The 22861-nt window shown below is 40.3% G+C and overlaps 1 protein-coding gene across 7 annotated transcripts in view; it reads right to left on the bottom strand.

Annotated features, from left to right (window-relative positions):
* Nucleotides 1-22861, bottom strand: part of LOC139759413 (uncharacterized) — a 115781-nt gene that overhangs the window by 63854 nt on the left and 29066 nt on the right. For 3 of the 7 annotated variants that reach the window (XM_071681501.1, XM_071681498.1, XM_071681503.1), the window contains exons 2-3: nt 7578-7669; nt 7298-7372 (exon numbers count right to left, since the gene is read on the bottom strand). The gene's annotated coding sequence lies outside the window, so the exon portion shown is untranslated. Of the gene's footprint in view, nt 1-7297; nt 7373-7577; nt 7670-8861; nt 8883-22861 lie in introns of those variants that run through there. The other 4 variants (XM_071681502.1, XM_071681499.1, XM_071681505.1 and 1 more) reach the window with 2 other exon arrangements.

Raw genomic sequence — 22861 nt, 5'->3', positions numbered from 1 at the left:
TTTACAGCCCACACCTCACATCCATACACAATCAAAACTAAGATAACATACTTATCTTTGCCCTCATGAACTGTTAACTCTCTTTCTACACTCTCCTCATTGCACCAAGCACCCTAGCCTCCTCATCCACCCTATGGACAACTTCAGCTTCATTGGTTCAATTTGCTGCCATGTCCTCTCCCAGGTATCTGAAATATTCCATTACCTTCAAGTTCTCTGCATTCATACACACTCCAGCCAACTGTGTCTATCCCTGCTAAACATTATAACCTTACTTCTTTTTACACTGATTCAAACACCAACTTGTGCAGTTTCTCATTCACATCTGCCACATTTGCCATGTATTCAGCAGACAGTAACTGACTAAACTTCCATGCCTCCTAGTCCCAACCAGCTGCAAACCTGCCCCTCTCTTCAAGACCCCCACACTGACCTCCCAAACTAACCCACCCATAAACAGAATAAATAGCCAAGGTGGCATCACGCACCATTGCCACAGACTCACCTTCACCTGGAACCACTCACCCTTCACTCTTCCTACTTGCTCATGCCTTCCTCTCTTGACAGGAATTCCTCAATGCTTCTTGTAACATTCCTCCCATACCATACATTGATAACATCTTCCATAAAGCATTCTATCACAGAACTTCTCCAGATCCAGATATCTTCCATACATACCTTTTTCTATATTCAATCTTTTCTACACAACATTTTCCTACCCAATTTGATGCTGTGTGCATGCCACCATCCTCTCAATCACCACTCTCTTATTTCAGGTATTCTCATCAAAGTTATATCTTTCTAATTAATACATTCTCTTTTGTTCCCCTTTCCCCTATACAGTGGCACTCTTTTTTTCTCCTTTCCTCTATACAGTGACACCATACGGGCATTCAGCCAATCCTCACCTCACCCTGAGCTATATATAAACTGAAAATCCTAATTAACAAGTTAAGTAATCAATGCTCTCACCCCTTTTCTTGGGAAATTCGGCAGCAATCCCTATCCACTGAAGCCACTCTCCCACACTTCATCTTACACAAGGATTTCACCACCTCTTCCCTTTTCTCCAAACCACTCTCTCACTTTACAAACATCCATATCCCAATTTGCCACTTGTCATCCATCACACTTAATGCTCCTTCAGTATAATCTTTCCATCTCAACTTCTTTTCTTTGTCCATTACCACTTTCCCCTTTGCTCCCTTCAGTGATGCTCCCATTTGTTCTCTTATTTTCCCCACACAATCAACCTCCTTCTAAAAGTATTCTACAATTCTCTCTGAAGTTTGCCGATATTCTTATACCTAAACTCTCACTTGCCCTCTACTTCAGCCCCTGTACATTTCTCTTGACCTGCTGATTCTTCTTGTGCACTTCCCAGTCTTACACTCCTTTCCTACAGGTAACGCCTATACATCTCTCTTTTCTCTCTCACTAACAACTTAACTCCTCATCTCACCACTTATTAACCTTTTTCACACATCCACATGCCACATATTTCTCCTGCACATCTTATTCAAAACCTAAAATTTTTTACATTCTTGAATATAATAAATGAATGTACCCTCTTCTGCAAATCACATCTTACATCATCATCCTTGAAATGTACCGTATTCCATATTTCCAATTCACTTCCACATTCTAGTCAAAATAATAACCTAAAATAATCAGTTAAATCCTACACTTATTCTTTCCATTTGTAAACATCCTATGACCCCATACATAATTCAACATACCACTCTATACTCCTATTGTTTTCTTTAGTTTTCTTTCGATAATGTTCTTTACTTGTCCTGCATGATTATGCTTAGGAAAATCTATCTCAATCCTCCTACATTTCTCTTCATCAATAGTATCAGCCAATTCAATTGCAATAAGTTCAATATGTGGAAATACCCAAGGGATTTTCACATTTCTTCTCTATGTCAAATCTATTTTCTTAGTACATCTCCATCTAAAACATGATCTCATTTTGTCAGGAGAATATTTAGAGGCACATATTATCAAAAAATTATCTTAAGGGTTCATCTCTTTCTCATCTTTTTGGACATCACTAACAGCAATTAGTTCTGCTTGTGTTGAAGACATTCCATCACTCAGTCTATCAAAAGTATCATTTCAAGAACCTTTTGTCCAAGTCAAAAGTTCCATTCCATTCTCTTCAGCTTAGACACTTCCATCAGCACAGAATAACACATCATACTGTTTCTGATTGCATGAATCCTTTCAAGCACAAGAGCCTCTGCCTCCATTCACTTAACATTCACTCTCCTATCTGGTAATACAACTTATTCAATGTTTAGATCATTGATAGTACTTTCTTCATCACAGTCAATATTTCTGGTTATTTCTTCTTCAAAAAATATCAAATTCTCACACGAGGGCTGCAACAATCTTGGTCCATTTCTCCTTCGATCTGCCCATGTCAAGCTCACTAATCAATCCTTCAAACACAGCATCATTACACCACTTTTCTCTTAGAAATTCACATCCTAATATTGCATTCCTTACTAACCATATTCGCTAGTTCCTTGACCAAGGAAGGATTGCCAATCCACTCCTCAAAACAAAGTCCACACATTCTCTTAAAATGAACTTGGGCTAAAATTCAAGTGTTCATGGTCTATTGTTTCATGAGTAATGATAAAATCCAGCCCCAAATAGGTCATGTACATTTATCACTTAAAAGCATTATCTATTCAAACCATGATAAAAAGAATTAAGTTACAGATGTAATAAGCAAACAGTAAAAAAGAGTCATCACTTTTTGTGTGAAACCCATTGGTCTAGCCTCACATTGGTAATATATCAAATGCTGGCAACATTACCTGGATGTTCTGGCTCTGAGTGAAACAAACCTCAAGGGTAAAGGGAAAGAATGGCTTAGAAAAGTCTTGGGAGTAAAGTCAGGGGTTGGTGAGAGGACAGGAGCTAAGGAAGGAGTAGCACTACTCTACAGCAGATGTTGTGGGATTGTGTAATAGAGTGTAAGGAAATAAATTCTAGACAGATGGAGGTAAAACTGAATGTGGATATAGGGAGATGGGTGATTATTGGTGCTTATGCACCTGGTCATGAGAAAAAAGATCTTGAGAGGCAAGTGTTTTGGAAGCAGCTGAGTGAGTGTGTCAGCAGTTCTGGTGCAGAAGGCCAGGTATTAGCGATAGGTGATTTAAATGCGAAGGTGAGGAATGTGGCAGTTGAGGGTATAACTGGAGTACGTGGGGTATTCAGTGCTGTGAATGGAGATGATGAAGAGCTTATGGATTTATGCGCTGTAAAAAGACTGGTGATTGCAAATACCAGGTTTAAGAGGAGAGATATACATAAGTATGTGATTAGGAAAGATGGTCAAAGGGCATTATTAGATTACATATCAATTGACAGGAATGTAAAAAGAGAGACTTTTGGATGTTAATGTGCTGAGAGGGGCAGCTGGTGGGATGTCTGATCACTATCTTGTGGAGGCAAAGGTGAAGATTTGTATATTCAAAAAAGAAGAGTGGTGAGAGTAAGTGAGCTTCAAAAGGAGATTTATGTGAAGAAGTACTAGGAGAGACTGAGTGTAGAATGGCAAAGGTGAAAGCGAATGATGTGAGGGGAGTGGGTGAGGAATGGGATGTATTTAGGAAAGCAGTGATGACATGTGCAAGAGATGCATGTGGCATGAGAAAAGTGGGAGGTGGGAAGATCAGATAGGGTAGTGAGAGATTGGATAAAGAAGTAAAGTTGTCAGAGAAAGAGAAAAAAGAGGCATTTGAACAATACTTGCAAGGAAGGGGTGCAAATGAATGGGAGATGTATAAAAGAAAGCGGCAGGTTGTCAAGAGAAAGGTGCAAGGGTTGAAAAAGAAGGCAAATGAGAATTGGGATGAGAGAGTATCATTAAACTTTAGGGAGAATAAAAAGATGTTTTGGAAGGAGGTAAATAACATGCATAAGACAAGAGAACAAATGGGTGAAGGGGGCAAGAAGGGAAGTGATAACAGGTAGTGATGAAGTGAGGAGATGGAGTGGGTATTTTGAAGGTTTATTAAATGGGTTTGATGAGTGGCAGATAAAGGGTGTTTTGGTCAATTTGGTGTGCAATAAGAGAGTTAAGGAGAGTGGTTAGGTGAAAAGAAAAGGGGTGGTGAAAGTTTTGTGGAAAATGAAATCTGGCAAGGCAGCAGGTTTGGATGGTAGTGCAGTTGAATTCATTAAGAAAGGTGGTGACTGTGTTGTTGATTGGTTGGTAAGGATATTCAATGTATGTAAGGATCATGATGAAGTGCCTGAAGATTGGCAGAATGCATGTATAGTACCACTGTACAAATGCAAAGGGGATAGAGGTAAGCATTCAAACTACAGAGGCATAAGTTTGTCGAGTATTCCTGGATAATTGTATGGGAGGGTATACACTGAGAGGGTGAAGGCAAGTACAGAGCATCAAACTGGGGAGGAGTAGTGTGATTTCAGAAGTGGTAGAGAATGTGTGGACCAGGTGTTTGCTTTGAAGAATGTGTGTGAGAAATACTTAGAAAAAAGGTGAATTTGTATGTGATAATTTATGGATTTACTGGAGAGGGCTGACAGAAATATACAGTATGGGAGGTAAGCTGCTAGAAGCAGGGAGAAGTTTTTATCAAGGGTGTAAGGGATGTGTGCAAGGAGGAAGAGGGATGAGTGACTGGTTTCCAGTGAGTCATTTTGTGACATGGGTGTGTGATGTCCCCATGGTTGTATAATTTGTTTATGGATGAGGAGGTTAGGGAGGTAAATGCAAGTTTTGGAGAAAGGGGCATGTATGCAGTCTGTTGAGGATGAGATAGGCCTGGGAAGTGAGTCAGATGCTGTTAGCCTATGATACAGCACTCGGTGGCTGATTTGAGTGAGAAATTGCAGAAGTTGGTGACTGAGTATGGAAAAGTGTGTGAAAGGAGAAAGTTGAGAGTAAATGTGAATAAGAGCACGGTTATCAGGTTCAGCAGGGTCGAAGGACAATTTAACTGGATTGTGATTCTGAATGAAGAAAAATTGGAGGAAGTGAAGTGTTTTACATATCTGGGAGTGGTTTCAGCAGCAAATGGAATGATGGAAGTGAAAGTGAGTCATGGGGGGGGGGGGAAAAGTTCTGGGAGCAACAAAGAATGTGTGGAAAGAGAGAAAGTTAACTTGAAGAGTGAAAAAAGGTATGTCTGAAGGAATAGTACTTCCAACTATATTATGAGGTTGCAAGGCATGGGCTATAGAGAGGGTTGTACAGAGAAGGGTGGAAGTGTTGGAAATGAAATGCTGGAGGACAAAATGTGGTGTGAGGTGGTTTGATCGAGTAAGTAATGAAAGGGTTAGAGAGATGTGCGATTATAAAAAGAGTGTGGTTGAGAGAGGAGAAGCAGGTTTGATGAAATAGTTTGGACATTGGAGAGAATGAGTTAGAAAAGGTTTATAAAGAGGATATATGTGTCAGAAGTGGCAGGAACATGGAGAAGCAGGAGACCAAATTGGAGGTGGAAGGATGGAGTGAAAAATATCTTGAGTGACTGGGGCAGGAGGGTAAGAGGCATGCATGGAATAGAGTGAATTGGAACAATGTGGTATACTGGGGTTGACGTGCTTTCAATGAACTGAACTAGGTCATGTGAAACATCTGGGGTAAACCATGGAAAGGTCTGTGGGGCCTGGATGTGGATAGGGAGCTGTGGTTTTGGTGCATTACACATTACAGCTAGAGACTGAGTGTGAATGGATGTGGCCTTTTTTGTCTGTTTTCCTGGCATAACCTCGATGACACGGGTTGGTGATAATGTTTCCTGTGGGGCGGGGTGGCACTGGAAAGGGAAAAAGGCAAACAAGTATGAATATGTACATGTGTATATATGGCTATGACTGTGTATGTGTACATATATGTGTGTATATGTGTATATGCTATGTATGTATGTATATGCACACATATGAGCGTGTATGTACGTGTATATAAAACGGAATACAAAGGAATTCATACAGCAACAGACCACTGGGTCCTTTTGAGGCTGTTTAAAATTGAAAGTGGCAAGATAGTGAAAGCAAATTGTGAAACTGACTTAAAACAAGGATTTCCAAATGCATTTTTCGGTTCCTTAGTCTAGAGAATTCTTGGTTGTCCATGTATCTTATGCTTTCTGGTATGTTTGTGATATCCAAGTATCTCTAGTCATCATCCAGATCCTGAAAATTACCAGAAAATATTCTTAGAAAACAGTGTGGTAGATACTTAGTGATGGCATTAGAGCCTCTGTGTCATGTATAAGGATGCTGTTCACCAAAAGAGAGGAGTGTCTAAGATTTTCATTATCAAAGGGAAATTTTTTCTTTTAATTTCCATACATGCCACCACCAAGAATTAATGGCAATGACTCACAAAATCCTCCACCAACACTTAATTTCCCTTCTCAGATGAAGGCAGGAGACCATGGATGGCTACACTAAGATAAATGTCCAGTGGTAGAAAAAAAATTTGCTTTCATCACCTGGTACAATGGATGTTATCTGTTTTCCCACATTGGAAAAGATTGTATAAAATTTTTCCTGATGAGGTCCTTACACTGTTGCAGTATGATTTTGCTGCTTGGGAAGAGCACAGATGGGCAGAATGGCACATACATTTCAAGATACTTCTACTTTGAGGCTATTTGTAAAAGAATTACATGCATCATCTCCAGCAAAGGCTACTAAATTGTTTCAGTGAATGTCGTTCTCCTTTAAACAGATCATAATTTTCCACATACATTATTTCTGTTGAGTGCCCCATCTCTACATCATGGTGACACATATTCATTAGATGTAAAAGGTAAGTTTCACACCTTAGCGAGAACTGCACAACTTTTAGATCCATTCATATCAGCAATTTCAACTATTATCAATAAAAAATTTTCTCTTAACTTCTCAACAAGTGATGTCTTATGAAAGTCTCCCAGCTTCTTGATTTTTTTTTGTTGCTGTTTTCAAAGTCTTAAGCAGTATTTCTTGAGCTTAGAATCTGGAAATATCTCTTTAATAACAAAGACTGTCATCAATAAAACTAAAAGATGAATTATGTTCCTCTACAAATGCAGTGAGTTTTATCGCTACCTTGGTCACTTGATCTTGGAGAAGCTCAGTATCATGGCTTAGACTGTGGGGATCTGAGGTGCTTGCATGACCACCTGAATATGATCTGGATATAGCATGTTACAGCCTGTTGCTTCAAGGACATGTATAGCTTTAAAGATGTTACTTATACTGCAAGCACAACATTGCAAATCCTACAGTAAGACTTCTGGAAGTCCTCATCTACCTTTTTCATCCACTGAAGTCACTGTCCACGAACCATGCACTGTACAGTTTCCTCTTTGATGACATTACAAGGAATCTGCGAAAAATTAACAATAATCTATTAAAAAACAAAAAGAGTCCTTCATTACTGAATATCATCAGGATCTTGCAGTAGCTCTGTGTACATATAATATGACAGATTAGAAGGGGATATGTATATGTAATCTATCTTTTCCACAAAGACAGTGAATATAAAGGGCAATGTGGCACATGACAGTTTTCTCTCTAAACATCATACTAACCTCCATTATTTGCAGAAAAATCCAGGAACAACTGCCAACCGTCATGGTACCACAGGTTGAGCAATACCATGGAAGAGAAGGATGCAGAGATTCTGAAACAGAAATGGAAATATTTTTAACAAACTATGCCAATACAAATCATGGATACATTTAATTCTTCAGCAAGCAAACCAGATGAGACCACTAATACAAGAAACACTTACCAATGCTCCAGCAAACAGGTCATACAAGTGAAGAATATAGCCATTATACAGGTACACCACCTGAATTTCCGGCAATTGATGGTTCGGTACCTCATTTAGTCCGGACAAAATTACGTGAGGGAACTTGAAATTACCGCAGCCACCAGACTAGTTTACTGGACAGCCGCAGATGGCGTTGTGTGTAAGGCACGCTTATTTACATTTTTGTACACAGCACTTGTCGGTGGTGATACTGCAATTCTGTGACATTCTTAGTTTATTTTGCTGAAATTTAACCCTAGCTAAGTCTTCTAAGACATATGAGTGTCATTTGTGGTGTCAAACATAAACACCAGTCCATACTGATCCAAGATAAAGTAGAACTGTTGAAAAAATGGACTGTGGTGTTTCGGTGCATAAACTGTGTGACATCTACAGTACTGGTTCGTCAACTGTTTATGATACAAAGAAGCAAAGGGAGAAAATATTAAAATTCTATGCAGACAGCGATTCCAAGAAGCAGATGGCGATTAGAAAAACTATGAAAGATGGTAAGAGCACTGAGCATGATCGAGTGATGATGAAATGGTTTCAACAGCGTCGGAGTGAGGGAGTGAACTTGTTAGGTTGCATGATAATGAACCAGGATAAGTTGTTCCATACAGAACTTAAATTACAACATGAGCGTAAATATAGTGAAGGATAGCTTCAAAGATTCACGAAGCGTCATGGACTTTCCAGGAATAAAGTGTGCCGAGAAAAGCAGTCTGCAAACCACGAAGGAGCTACCGAGTATGTGGACCAATTTACAAAACTCATAGCTGATGAGCACCTCAGTCCTGAGCAGATGTATAATGTATTTCATTTATTTATTTATTTAATTTACATTTAATATTTGTTTAATTTAAATTTCTAGCAGTCCATGGTATACTTCAGACACATGGGAGATATAACTTTAGTAGGTTAGAGGTGTGTTGATGAATTATTATTAGATGACCACACTAGGTCCGGTAAAATGGCTAATGTGGCAAGGCATTGGAACCAAGAGTACCAGAAAATCAGTGGAGTACCTGTAGTTAAAAGCACATTCAGTAACACTTACCAATGTATACTAATGATGTAAAACAGGATTTCATGCCTTCCTTGACCTGGTTTTGATTTCTTGTGTTACTAAAAGTGGAGTATCATCATTATCATAATCAAAGAATAAGTGAAGACTGTGAAGAACAGAAGAATTGGGAGAGCAGAATGGAAAAGTTGAAAAATGGAAGGAAAGAGTGAGATATACAAATGGCAGGCAGACCACAAATCACTGATGTGGAGTGTGGGTAAGCACTGGAGGTTACATTGAACAACATTTTTCTAATTACATTTTTCTAGGTACATGCACACAAAAAAATATACATAACAAATAGTTTAGACATTATTATTATTATCATTTTGCTTTGTCGCTGTCTACCATGTTTGCGAGGTAGCGCAAGGAAGCAGAAGAAAGAAATGGCCCAACCCAACCCAATATACATGTATATACATACACGTCCACACACGCAAATATACATACCCATACATCTCAATGTACACATATACATACACACACATATACATATATACACATACACACAATTCACACTGTCTGCCTTTATTCATTCCCATCGCCACCTCACCACACATGGAATAACATCCCCCTCCCCCCTCATGTGTGCGAGGTAGCGCTAGAAAAAACAAAGGCCCCATTCGTTCACACTCAGTCTCTAGCTGTCATGCAATAATGCCCGAAACCACAGCTCCCTTTCCACATCCAGGCCCCACACAACTTTCCATGGTTTACCCCAGACGCTTCACATGCCCTGATTCAATCCACTGACAGCACGTCAACCCCGGTATACCACATCGATCCAATTCACTCTATTCCTTGCCCGCCTTTCACCCTCCTGCATGTTCAGGCCCCGATCACTCAAAATCTTTTTCACTTCATATTTCCACCTCCAATTTGGTCTCCCACTTCTCCTTGTTCCCTCCACCTCTGACACATATATCCTCTTTGTCAATCTTTCCTCACTCATTCTCTCCATGTGCCCAAACCATTTCAAAACACCCTCTTCTGCTCTCTCAACCACGCTCTTTTTATTTCCACACATCTTTCTTACCCTTACATTACTTACTCGATCAAACCACCTCACACCACATATTGTCCTCGAACATCTCATTTCCACCACATCCACCCTCCTGCGCACAACTCTATCCATAGCCCACGCCTCGCAACTATACAACATTGTTGGAACCACTATTCCTTCAAACATACCCATTTTTGCTTTCCGAGATCAAGTTCTCGACTTCCACACATTCTTCAAGGCTCCCAGGATTTTCGCCCCCTCCCCCACCCTATGATTCACTTACGCTTCCATGGTTCCATCCGCTGCCAGATCCACTCCCAGATATCTAGAACACTTTACTTCCTCCAGTTTTTCTCCATTCAAACTTACCTCCCAATTGACTTGACCCACAACCCTACTGTACCTAATAACCTTGCTCTTATTCACATTTACTCTTAACTTTCTTCTTTCACACACTTTACCAAACTCAGTCACCAGCTTCTGCAGTTTCTCACATGAATCAGCCACCAGCGCTGTATCATCAGCGAACAACAACTGACTCACTTCCTAAGCTCTCTCATCCCCAACAGACTGCATACTTGCCCCTCTTTCCAAAACTCTTGCTTTCACCTCCCTAACAACCCCATCCATAAACAAATTAAACAACCATGGAGACATCACACACCCCTGCCACAAACCTACATTCACTGAGAACCAATCTCTTTCCTCTCTTCCTACACGTACACATGCCTTACATCCTTGATAAAAACTTTTCACTGCTTCTAATAACTTGCCTCCTACACCATATACTCTTAGTACCTTCCATAGAGCATCTCTATCAACTCTATCATATGCCTTCTCCAGATCCATAAATGCTACATACAAATCCATTTGCTTTTCTAAGTATTTCTCACATACATTCTTCAAAGCAAACACCTGATCCACACATCCTCTACCACTTCTGAAACCACACTGCTCTTCCCCAATCTGATGCTCTGTACATGCCTTTACCCTCTCAATCAATACCCTCCCATATAATTTACCAGGAATACTCAACAAACATATAAAGCGTATAATTCCTTAATGTGGACAGCATCCTCAAAGTTTTCTGTTCTTATTTGGTCCTTATAGCAGACAATCATTTTGCCTTTTGGCAACCCTGCACCAAGGTGCATTAAAAATTATCCTAAGGGCATTGTCCTGAATTACATCTAAATAAATACAAATAAACAACTTTTATGAACAATTCTGGTAGATTCCAGAGCGGGGAGAGTCAGAGTAAGGTAGCAAACCCAAATCAGATGGAAAACCATATCTCTCCTACTGCTGCACATGCAGTCATTAACAGCGATAATACAAACACACATACATACAGCAAAAAAGGCAAATTCAGTCCAAAAATCAACTCAGAAAATAAGTTTGATATACAAAAAATGCAAAATGCCCAGAGCATAATTACAAAATGTGAATTTATATCCTAGGCAGTTACTGAAAAATCGAACATTACTGCAATCTCAGAAACGTGGATAAACTCTGAGAATAAACACTTAATCGCCGAGTTAGCAATACCCGGATACAAACTATTTACAAAGGACCACTTGCACAGGGTAGATGGTGGGGTTTTGATCAATTTGATAACAATCTAAGTGCTATAAGATAAGCAAAGTAGACACACACACACTTATGACCCTCTTTATATTGACATTACCAAGTTCAAAAGTAAACTACATTTCGGCATTATTTACAGACCTCCAAAGCAAAAGCAAAAAGACAATGATATCATACAATGAAATCAAAACTATAATACACAGTAAAGAAGTTATAATAGTAGGAGGCTTCAACAGTCCAAACATAAATTGATAATAGTAGGAGGCTTCAACAGTCCAAACGTTAACAGGCAACGGAGAGGGAACAAGACCAACAGAACTGATTGAAGACGCTTTTCTATAATTTAATTAAAAAACCAACTAGAGGCAAAAACATTCTTGATCTTGTCCTCACCCGTGACACAAACTTAATCAACTCTTGCGAAGTAGGCGAGAGTTTGTCAAACAGCAATCACAGTTTGATCAAATTAGAGATAAATTTAGATAATGAAATAAATGACAACAAATTCTTGATCCCAGATTACATGTGAGCAAATTTTGAAAACATTAGACAAGAAATTCGCAGTACCAACTGGACAAAACTTCTCGACATTTACACAGTAGAGGAAATGTGGAATTCACAAACAACTACTCAAGATTGAAAATAAACATATTCCATGAATCAGAAAGATGAACAGAGAATAGAAGGAATAATTCACCAGAAGAAAAAAACATATAAGAAATTTAAATCATTGGGAACCAATGAAAATTGCCAGGAATTAATCAAAATCCAAAAAGAGTGCAGGAAGGTCATGAGACAGGGTAAATGCAACAAAAAAATACCCTTGAAAGTTAAGAGTAATCCTATGGAATTCTTTGAAAATATGACAAAACATAGTAAAAGAAAGAATTGGACCATTACAAAACGAACATGACACACTAACTAATGACGATAAGGAAATGGCTACAATACTAAATTATTCTTTTAACTCCATATTCACAATTGAAGAAACATCTTGAATACTGCAACCAATGAAAATGTTTCAAGGATCTGAAGAAAATTTGAAGGTTAGAGAAATAAAGAACTCTGAAGTACATAAATACCTGGATCAGTTAAATCCTAACAAATCCAACAGCCCAAGTAACTTAGCTCTGAGATTCTTAAAGGAAGTAAGGAGACAGCTGATATACCCCACAACAAAAATATTCAACAAATCTCTCTCGAATGGTCAAGTCCCAACAGACTGGAAACTGGCAAATGTTACTCCTATGTGTAAAAAGGAGACAAAAAGTGTGCCTTGAACTACTGCCAAATCAGCCCTACGTAAGTGTTGGGTAAAATGATGGAAAAATAATAAGATAAAACTGTCACGTTTCTAGAACACATAATAATATCAGACAACCAACACAGTTTCTGATACAGATGATCCTGTCTGATGAATCTACTGGAAATCTTTAATGTTATTTATCAGATTTGGGACATCTTGAATACTGCAACCAATGAAAATGTTTCAAGGATCTGAAGAAAATTTGAAGGTTACAGAAATAAAGAACTCTGAAGTACATAAATACCTGGATCAGTTAAATCCTAACAAATCCAACAGCCCAAGTAACTTAGCTCTGAGATTCTTAACGGAAGTAAGGAGACAGCTGATATACCCCACAACAAAAATATTCAACAAATCTCTCTCGAATGGTCAAGTCCCAACTGACTGGAAACTGGCAAATGTTACTCCTATATGTAAAAAGGAGACAAAAAGTGTGCCTTGAACTACTGCCAAATTAGCCCTACGTAAGTGTTGGGTAAAATGATGGAAAAATAATAAGATAAAACTGTCATGTTTCTAGAACACATAATAATATCAGACAACCAACACAGTTTCTGATACAGATGATCCTGCCTGATGAATCTGCTGGAAATCTTTAATGTTATTTATCAGATTTGGGACAAAAAAATTACCGTCTGATGTAGTATATCTAGGTTTTCAAAAGGCTTTACCTCATAAGAGACTTTTACATAAATTCAAAGCACATGCAATCAGTGAAGAACTCTGTACATGGTTCAGAGACTGGCTTACTGAAAGAAAGCAAAGTGTAGTATTAAACAGCAAAGCCTCAAATTGGCTACATGTAACAAGTGGTGTGCCATAGGGATTGGTCCTAGGCCCAATTCTTTTCATAATATTCATTAATGAACTAGAACTCTGTCTCATCTCTAAGATCTCCAAATTTGCTGATGATACGAAACTAGGAGATAGAGCTGTAAACAGGTTGGACTCCAAAATTATTCAAAGAGATCATAACATACTAGTAGAGTGGTCAGACAGATGGCAAATGAAGTTTACTTTAGACACATGCAAAGTTATGCACTTTGGAGACAAGAATATACGTAAGGATTACAAACTATTCAGAAACTCTCTAACTAAAGTAAATGAAGTTGTCATTAGCAACAACTTTAAATATCCTAAAGTGTCAACCTGCAAGTAAAAAAGGTAATCAAATATTAGGTTTCGTAGCCAGGAGCACAATTATAACACACCAGAAACAATTCTCACACTTTACAATTCTCTAGTAAGACCACAACTTGAATATGCAGTCCAGTTTTGGTCCCCAAACTATAATAAAAGATGAGGAAAAATTAGAGCAAGTACAATTAGGGGAAGAAAGAATACTCCCTAAGCATTCCCCACGTGTTGTAGAGGACGATTATAGGGAGAGGAAGGATGGAAACCCTGCCTTCCTTGTACTTCAATTCAATTTCTAAAAGAGAAAACAGAAGGAGTCAAGCAAGGAGTGCTCAGCCACCTCGAAAAAAGGCTCAGAGTGGGGTGTCTGAATGTGTGTGGATATAACAAGATGAGAAGCAAGGATAGATTGGTAGTATGTTTGACGAGAAACCTGGACGTTTCGACTCTGAAAGAAAAAACTCATGGGTAAAGGGGAATAATGGTTCAGAAGTCTTACGAGTAAAGTCAGGGGTTGGTGAAAGGACAAGAGATAAGGAAAGAGTAGCACTATTCCTGAAGCGGGGGTTGTGGGAGTGTGTGACAGAGTATACAAAATTAAATTCCACATTGATGTGGGTAAAACTGAAAGTGGATGGAGTGAGATGGATGATTATTGGTGCTTATGCACCTGGTCATGAGAAGAAAGATCATGAGGCAAGTATTTTGGGAGCAGCTGAGTGAGTGTGTCAGCAGCTTTGATGCACGAGACCACATATTAGTGATGGGTAATTTAAATGCGAAGGTGAATACTGACATATGAGGGTATAATTGGTGTATATGGTGCAAACTGAAGTCATGAAGAGCTTGTGGATTTGTGTGCTGAAAAATACTGGTGAGTGGGAATAACTGGTTTAAAAAAAAAGATATACATAAGTATACGTAAGTGAGTAGGAGAGATGGTCAAAGGGCATTATAGAATTACACATTAATTGATATGCGTGTAAGAGAGAGACTTTCAGATGTTAATGTGCCAAGAAGAACCGTTGGAGGGATGTCTGATCACTACCTTGTGGAGGCAAAGGTGAAGATCTGTTGAGGTTTTCAAAAATGAGAGAATATAAGGGAAAAGAGGGTGGTAAGAGTAAGTGACCTTGGAAAAGACACTTGTGTGAGGAAGTACCAAGAGAGATTGAGTGTGATCTTGGAAAGGACACTTGTGTGAGGAAGTACCATGGGAGATTAAGAAAAGAATGGCAAAAGGTGAGAGGAAATGATGTGAAGGGAATGGGTAAGGAATGGAACGTATTTATGGAAGAAGTGATGGCATGTGCAAAAGATGCCTGTTGCATGAGAAAGGTGGGAGGTAGGTAGATAAGAAAGGGTAGTTAGTGGTGGGATGAAGAAGTAAAGTTGTTAGTGAAAGAGAAAAGAGAGACATCTAAATGATACTTACAAGGAAAGAGTGCAAATGACTGTGAGATGTATAAAAGAAAGCAGAAGAAGTTAAGAGGAGGGTGCAAGTTTTGAAAAAGAGGGCATAGGAGAGCTCGGAAGAGAAAGTATCATAAAACTTTAGGGAGAATAAAAATATGTTTTGGAAGGAGGTGAATAATGTGCAAAAGACAAGAGAATAATCGGGAACATCAGTGTGGGGGCAACGGGGGAAGTAATAAGAGGTAGTGATGCAGTGGGGAGATGGAGTGAGTATTTTCAAGGTTTGTTGAATGTGTTTGATCACAGAGTGGCAGATATAGGGTGTTTTGGTTAGGGTGGTGTGCAAAGTGAGAGGATCAGGGAGAATGGTAAAAGCCGGCAAAGTGGCGGGTTTGGATGGTACAGCAGTTGAATTTATTAAGAAAGGGGGTGACTGTGTTGTTGATTGGTTGATAAAGATATTCAATGTATGCATGAATCCTGGTGATGTGCTTAAAGTTTAGCAGAATACATGCACACTACCATTGTATAAAGGCAAAGGAGATAAAGGCAAGTGTTCAAACTACAGAGGCATATGTTTGTTGAGTATTCTGGGAAAATCATGTAGGAGAGTATTGACTGAGAGGATGAAGGCATGTACGGAGCATCAGACTGGGGAAGAGCAGTGTGGTTTAAGAACTGCTAGAGGATATGTGGATCAGGTGTCTGCTTTGAAGAACGTGTGTCAGAAATACTTAGAAAAACAGATGGATTAGTTTTTTTTTTTTTTTTGTCGCTGTCTCCCGCGTTTGCGAGGTAGCGCAAGGAAACAGACGAAAGAAATGGCCCAACCCACCCCCATACACATGTATATACATACGTCCACATACGCAAAATATACATACCTACACAGCTTTCCATGGTTTACCCCAGACGCTTCACATGCCCCGATTCAATCCACTGACATCACGTCAACCCCGGTATACCACATCGCTCCAATTCACTCTATTCCTTGCCCTCCTTTCACCCTCCTGCATGTTCAGGCCCCGATCACACAAAATCTTTTTCACTCCATCTTTCCACCTCCAATTTGGTCTCCCTCTTCTCCTCGTTCCCTCCACCTCCGACACATATATCCTCTTGGTCAATCTTTCCTCACTCATCCTCTCCACGTGCCCAAACCATTTCAAAACACCCTCTTCTGCTCTCTCAACCACGCTCTTTTTATTTCCACACATCTCTCTTACCCTTACGTTACTTACTCGATCAAACCACCTCACACCACACATTGTCCTCAAACATCTCATTTCCAGCACATCCATCCTCCTGCACACAACTCTATCCATAGCCCACGCCTCGCAACCATACAACATTGTTGGAACCACTATTCCTTCAAACATACCCATTTTTGCTTTCCGAGATCATGTTCTCGACTTCCACACATTCTTCAAGGCTCCCAGAATTTTCGCCTCCTCCCCCACCCTATGATCCACTTCCGCTTCCATGGTTCCATCCGCTGCCAGATCCACTCCCAGATATCTAAAACACTTCACTTCCTCCAGTTTTTCTCCATTCAAACTCACCTCCCAACTGACTTGACCCTCAACCCTACTGTACCTAATAACCTTGCTCTTATTCACATTTACTCTTAACTTTCTTCTTTCACACACTTTACCAAACTCAGTCACCAGCTTCTGCAGTTTCTCACATGAATCAGCCACCAGCGCTGTATCATCAGCGAACAACAACTGACTCACTTCCCAAGCTCTCTCATCCACAACAGACTTCATACTTGCCCCTCTTTCCAAAACTCTTGCATTCACCTCCCTAACAACCCCATCCATAAACAAATTAAACAACCATGGACACATCACACACCCCTGCCGCAAACCTACATTCACTGAGAACCAATCACTTTCCTCTCTTCCTACACGTACACATGCCTTACATCCTCGATAAAAACTTTTCACTGCTTCTAACAACTTGCCTCCCACACCATATATTCTTAATACCTTCCACAGAGCATCTCTATCAACTCTATCATATGCCTTCTCCAGATCCATAAATGCTACAAACAAATCCATTTGCTTTTCTAAGTATTTCTCACATACATTCTTCAAAGCAAACACCTGATCCACACATCCTCTACCACTTCTGAAACCACACTGCTCTTCCCCAATCTGATGCTCTGTACATGCCTTCACCCTCTCAATCAATACCCTCTCATATAATTTACCAGGAATACTCAACAAACTTATACCTCTGTAATTTGAGCACTCACTCTTATCCCCTTTGCCTTTGTACAATGGCACTATGCACGCATTCCGCCAATCCTCAGGCACCTCACCGTGAGTCATACATACATTAAATAACCTTACCAGCCAGTCAACAATACAGTCACCCCCTTTTTTAATAAATTCCACTGCAACACCATCCAAACCTGGATTAGTATGTAGCATTTATGGATCTGGAGAAGGCATGTGATAGGGTTGATAGAGATGATTTGTGGAAGGTCTTGAGAGTATATGGTGTGGGATGGAAGCTACTAGAAGCAGTGAAAAATGTTTACCAAGGATGTAAGGCACATGTACAAGTAGAAAGAGAGAAGAGTCATTGGTTCCCAGTGAATGTCGGTTTGCAGCAGGGGTGTGTAATGTCCCCATGGTTTTTAATTTGTTTATGGATGGGGTGGCTAGGGAGGTATATGCATGAATTCTGGAATGGGGAGCAAGTATGCAGTCTGTTGTGGATGAGAGGGCTTGGGAAGTGAGTCAGTTGTTGTTCGCTGATGATACAGCTCTGGTGGCTGATTCGAGGGAGAGACTGCAGAAGCTGGCGATTGAGTTGGGAAAAGGGTGTGGAAGGAGAAAGTTGAAAGTAAATGTGAATAAGAGCAAGGATATCAGGTTCAGTAGGGTTGAGGGACAAGGAAACTGGGATGTAAGTCTGAATGGAGAGAAACTGGAGGATGTGAAGTGTTTTAAATATCTGGGAGTGTACTTAGCAGCAGGTGGAACCATGGAAGCAGGAGTGTCACAAGGTCTGGGAGGGGGGAAAGGTTCTGGGAGCGATGATGAATGTGTGGAAGGAGAGAACATTAACTCGAAGCAAAATGGGTATGTTTGAATAGTAGTTCCGACAATATTATATGGCTGCAAGGCATGGGCTACAGATAGGTTTGTACAGAGGAGGGTGGATGAGCTGAAAACGAAATGTTTGAGGACAATATGTGGTGTGAGGTGTTTTGATCAAGTACGTAATGAAAGGGTATGAGAAATGTATGGAAATAAAAACAGTATGGCTGAGAGAGCAAAAGAGGATGTGTTGAAATGGTGTGAACATATGGAGAGAATGAGTGAGGAAAGATTGACAAAGAAGTGGAAAAATGGAGTGAAAAAGTTTTTGTGCCATCAGGGCCTGAACTTACAGGAGGGGGTGAGGTGTGTAAGAAATAGAGTGAATTGGAACAATGTGGCATACCGGGGTCAACATGCTGTCAATGGACTGAACCAGGGCATGTGAAGCTTCTCTGGGGCAAACCATGGAGACGTCTGTGGGGGCTGTGGTTTCAGTGCATTACTCATCATAGCTAGAGACTGAGTGTGAGCGAATGTGGCCTTTTTGTCTGTATTCCTGGCGATACCTCGCTGAAGCAGGGGATAGCTATGCAGTTTTCCTGTGGGGCATTACAGCTACAGGAAAAGATGAAGCCAAGCAAGTATGAATATGTATATGTATGAAATGTCTGCGTATGTGTATATGTATAAGTTTATATATATATATGTATGTATATGTACATGTGTGAGCATTCATGTATATATATATGTGTATATGAGTATGTGTATATGTATGTATATGTTTACATATATATGTATGTATATGTGCATGTGTAGGCATTCATGTATATATGTGTACATGAGTGGATGGGCCATTCTTTGTCTGTTCCCTGGCGCTACCTAGCTGATGCAGGAAACAGCGATTATGGTGACTGGGAATACCTGGTTTTAAAAGAGATATATATCAGTATACATATGTAAGCAGGAAAGATGGCCAGAGAGCATTACCAGATTATGTGTTAATTGATAGGCGTGTGAAAGAGGGACTTTTGGATGCTAATGTGCTGAGAGAGGCAACTGGAGGGATGTCTAAGCATTATTGTGTGGAGGAGAAGGTGAAGATTTGTAGAGGTTTTCAGAAAAGAAGGGAAAATGTTGGGGTGAAAAGAGTGGTGACACTAAATGAGCTTGGAAAGGAGACTTGTGTGATGAAGTACTAGGAGAGATTGAGTGCAGAATGGCATAATGTGAGAGCAAATGACATAAGGAGAGTGGGGCAGGAATGGGATTAGGGAACCAGCAATGCCCTGTGCAAAACATGCTTGTGGCATGAGAAAGGTGGGAGGAGGGTGGATTAGAAAGGATAATGAGCGGTGGGATGAAGAAGTAACTGTTGGTGAAAGAGAAGAGAGATGCATTTGGATGATTTTTGTAGGGAAGTAGTGCAAATGACCGGGAGATGTATAAAAGAAAAAGGCAGGAAGTAAAGAGAAAGGGGCAAGAGGTGAAAAAGAGGGCAAAGAGAGTTTGGGTGAGAGAGTATAATTAAATTTTGGGGAGAATAAAAAGATGTTTTGGAGGGAGGTAAATAAAGCGCTTAAGACAAGAGAACAAATGGGAACATCAGTGAAGGGGGCAAATGGGAAGGAAATAACAAAGAGCGGTGAAATGAGAAGAAGACGGAGTGAGTATTTTGAGGGTTTGTTGAATGTGTTTCATGATATAGAGTGGCAGATATAGGGTGTTTTGGTCGAGGTGGTGTGCGAAGTGAGAGGGTCCAGGGAGAATGGTTTAGTAAACAGAGAAGAGGTAGTGAAAGGTCTGCGGATGATGAGAGCCAGTAAGGCGGCAGGGTTGGATGGTATTGCAGTGGAATTTATCAAAAATGAGGGTAACTGTGTTCTTGATTGGTTGGTAAGGATATTCAATGTACGTATGGTTCATGGTGAAGTGCCTGAGGATTGGCAGAATGCATGCATAGAGCCATTCTACAAAGGCAAAGGGGATAAAGGTACGTGAGTGTTCAAATTACAGAGGTATAAGTTTATTGAGTATTCCTGGGAAATTATATGGGAGGGTATTGACTGAGAGGGTAAAGACATGTACATAGCATCAGCTGGGGGAAGAGCAGTGTGGTTTCAGATGTGGTAGAGGATGTGTGGATAAGGTGTTTGCTTTGAATAATGTAAGTGAGAAATACTTGAAAAAAAAGATGGATTTGTATGTAGTGTTTAGGGATCTGGAGAAGGCATATGATAGGATTGATAGAGATGTTTTGTGGAAGGTATTAAGAATACATAGTGTAGGAGGCAAATTGCTGGAAGCAGTGAAAAGTTTTTATTAAGGATGTAAGGCATGTGTATGAGTAGGAAGAGAAGAAAGTGATTGGTTCCCAGTGAATGTCGGTTTGCAGCATAGGTGCGTGATGTCTCCATGCTTGTCTAATTTGTTTATGAATGAGGTGGTTAGGGAGGTGAATGCAAAAATTTTGGAGAGAGGGGCAAGTATGCAGTCTGTTGTGGATGAGAAGCCTTGGGAAGTGAGTCAGTTGTTGTTCGCTGATGATAAGCACTAGTGACTGATTCGGGTGAGAAACTTCAGAAGTTGGTGACTGAGTTTGGTAAGTGTGTGAAAGAAGAAAGCTGAGAGTGAATAGGAATAAGAGAAAGGTTGTTAGATTCAGTAGGGTTGAGGGACAAGTTAACTGGGAGATATGTTTGAATGGAGAAAAACTGGAAAAAGTGAAGTGTTTTAAATATCTGGGAGTGGATTTAACAGCGGATGGAACCATGGAAGTGGAAGCGAGTCAAAGGGTGGGGGAGGGGGTGAAGGTTCTGGGAGCGGAAGGTGAGAACATTAACTCGGAGCAAAAATGGGTATGTTTACAGGAGCAGCAGTTCCAACAATGTTTTATGTTTGTGAGGTATGGGCTATAAATAGGGTTGTGTGGAGGAGGGTGGATGTGTTAGAAACGAAATGTTTGAGGACAATATGAGGTGGTTTGATCGAGTAGGTAATGAAAGGGTAAAAGAGACGTGTGGTAATAAAAAGAGTGTGGTTGAGAGAGCAGAAGAGGGTGTGTTCAAATAGTTTGGTCACATGGAGAGATTGAGTGAGGAAAGATTGACAAAGAGGTAATATGTGTCAGAGGTAAAGGGAACGAGGAGAAGTGAGAGACCAAACTGGAGAAGGGAGAATGGAGTGAAAAAGATTTTGAGCAATAGGGGCCTGAACATACAGGAGGGTGAAAGGCAAGCAAGGAATAGAGTAAATTGGAACGATGTGGTATAATTGGGTCGATGTGCTGTCATTGGATGAGGTGCTGTCAATGGACTGAACCATGGCATGTGAAGAATCTGGGTAAACCAAGAATAGTTTTGTGGGGCCTGGATGTGGAAAGGGAGCTGTGGTTTTGGTGCATTACACATGACAGCTAGAGACTGATTGTAAATGAAGGTGGCCTTTATTCTCTTTTCTAGCGCTACCTCGCTCGTGTGTGGGGAGAAGGGGGTGTCATTTCATATGTGGTGAGGTGGCAAAGAGAATGGATGAAGGCAGCAAATGTGAATAGGGGAGAAAGAATACTTCCCAAGCATTCCTCACCTGTCGTAGAGGGCGACTAAAGGGGATGGGAGCGGGGGACTAGAAACCCTCCCTTCCTTGTATTCTAACTTTCTAAAAGGGTAAACAAAAGAAGGAGTCGTGTGGGGAGTGCTCATCCTCCTTGAAGGCTCAGATTAGGGTGTCTAAATGTGTGTGGATGTAACCAAGATGAGAAAAAAGGAGAGGTAAGTAGTATGTTGGAGGAAAGGAGCCTGGATGTTTTGGCTCTGAGTGAAATGAAGTTCAAGGGTAAAGGGGAAGAGTGGTTTGGGAATGTCTTGGGAGTAAAGTCGGGGGTTAGTGAGAGGACGAAAGCAAGGGAAGGAGTAGCACTACTCTTGAAACAGGAGTGGTGGGAGTATGTGATAGAGTGTAAGAAAGTAAATTCAAGATTGATATGGGTAAAACTGAAAGTGGATGGAGAGAGATGGGTGATTATTGGTGCATAAGCACCTGGGCATGAGAAGAAAGATCATGAGAGGCAAGTGCTTTGGGAGCAGCTGAGTGAGTATTAGTAGTTTTCATGCACGAGACCAGGTTATAGTGATGGGTGATTTGAATGCAAAGGTGAGTAATGCGGCAGTTGAGGGAATAAGTGGTGTACATGAGGTGTTCAGTGTAGTAAATGGAAATGGTTAAGAGCTTGTAGATTTATGTGCTGAAAAAGGACTAGTGATTGGGAATAACTGGTTTAAAAAGAGATATATACATAAGTATACGTATGTAAGTAGGAGAGATGGCCTTAGAGCGTTATTGGATTGTGTTAATTGATAGGCGCGCGAAAGAGACTTTTGGATGTTAATGTGCTGCGAGGTGCAACTGGAGGGATGTCTGATCATTATCTTGTGGAGGCGAAAGTGAAGATTTATAGAGGTTTTCAGAAAAGAAGAGAGAATGTTGGGGT

Source organism: Panulirus ornatus, chromosome 33 (assembly GCF_036320965.1).
Source record: "Panulirus ornatus isolate Po-2019 chromosome 33, ASM3632096v1, whole genome shotgun sequence".
In the NCBI taxonomy this organism is placed as follows: domain Eukaryota; kingdom Metazoa; phylum Arthropoda; class Malacostraca; order Decapoda; family Palinuridae; genus Panulirus; species Panulirus ornatus.
The sequence above is the reverse complement of the archived record's forward strand: the minus strand, read 5'-3'. Positions and strand labels throughout refer to the sequence as shown.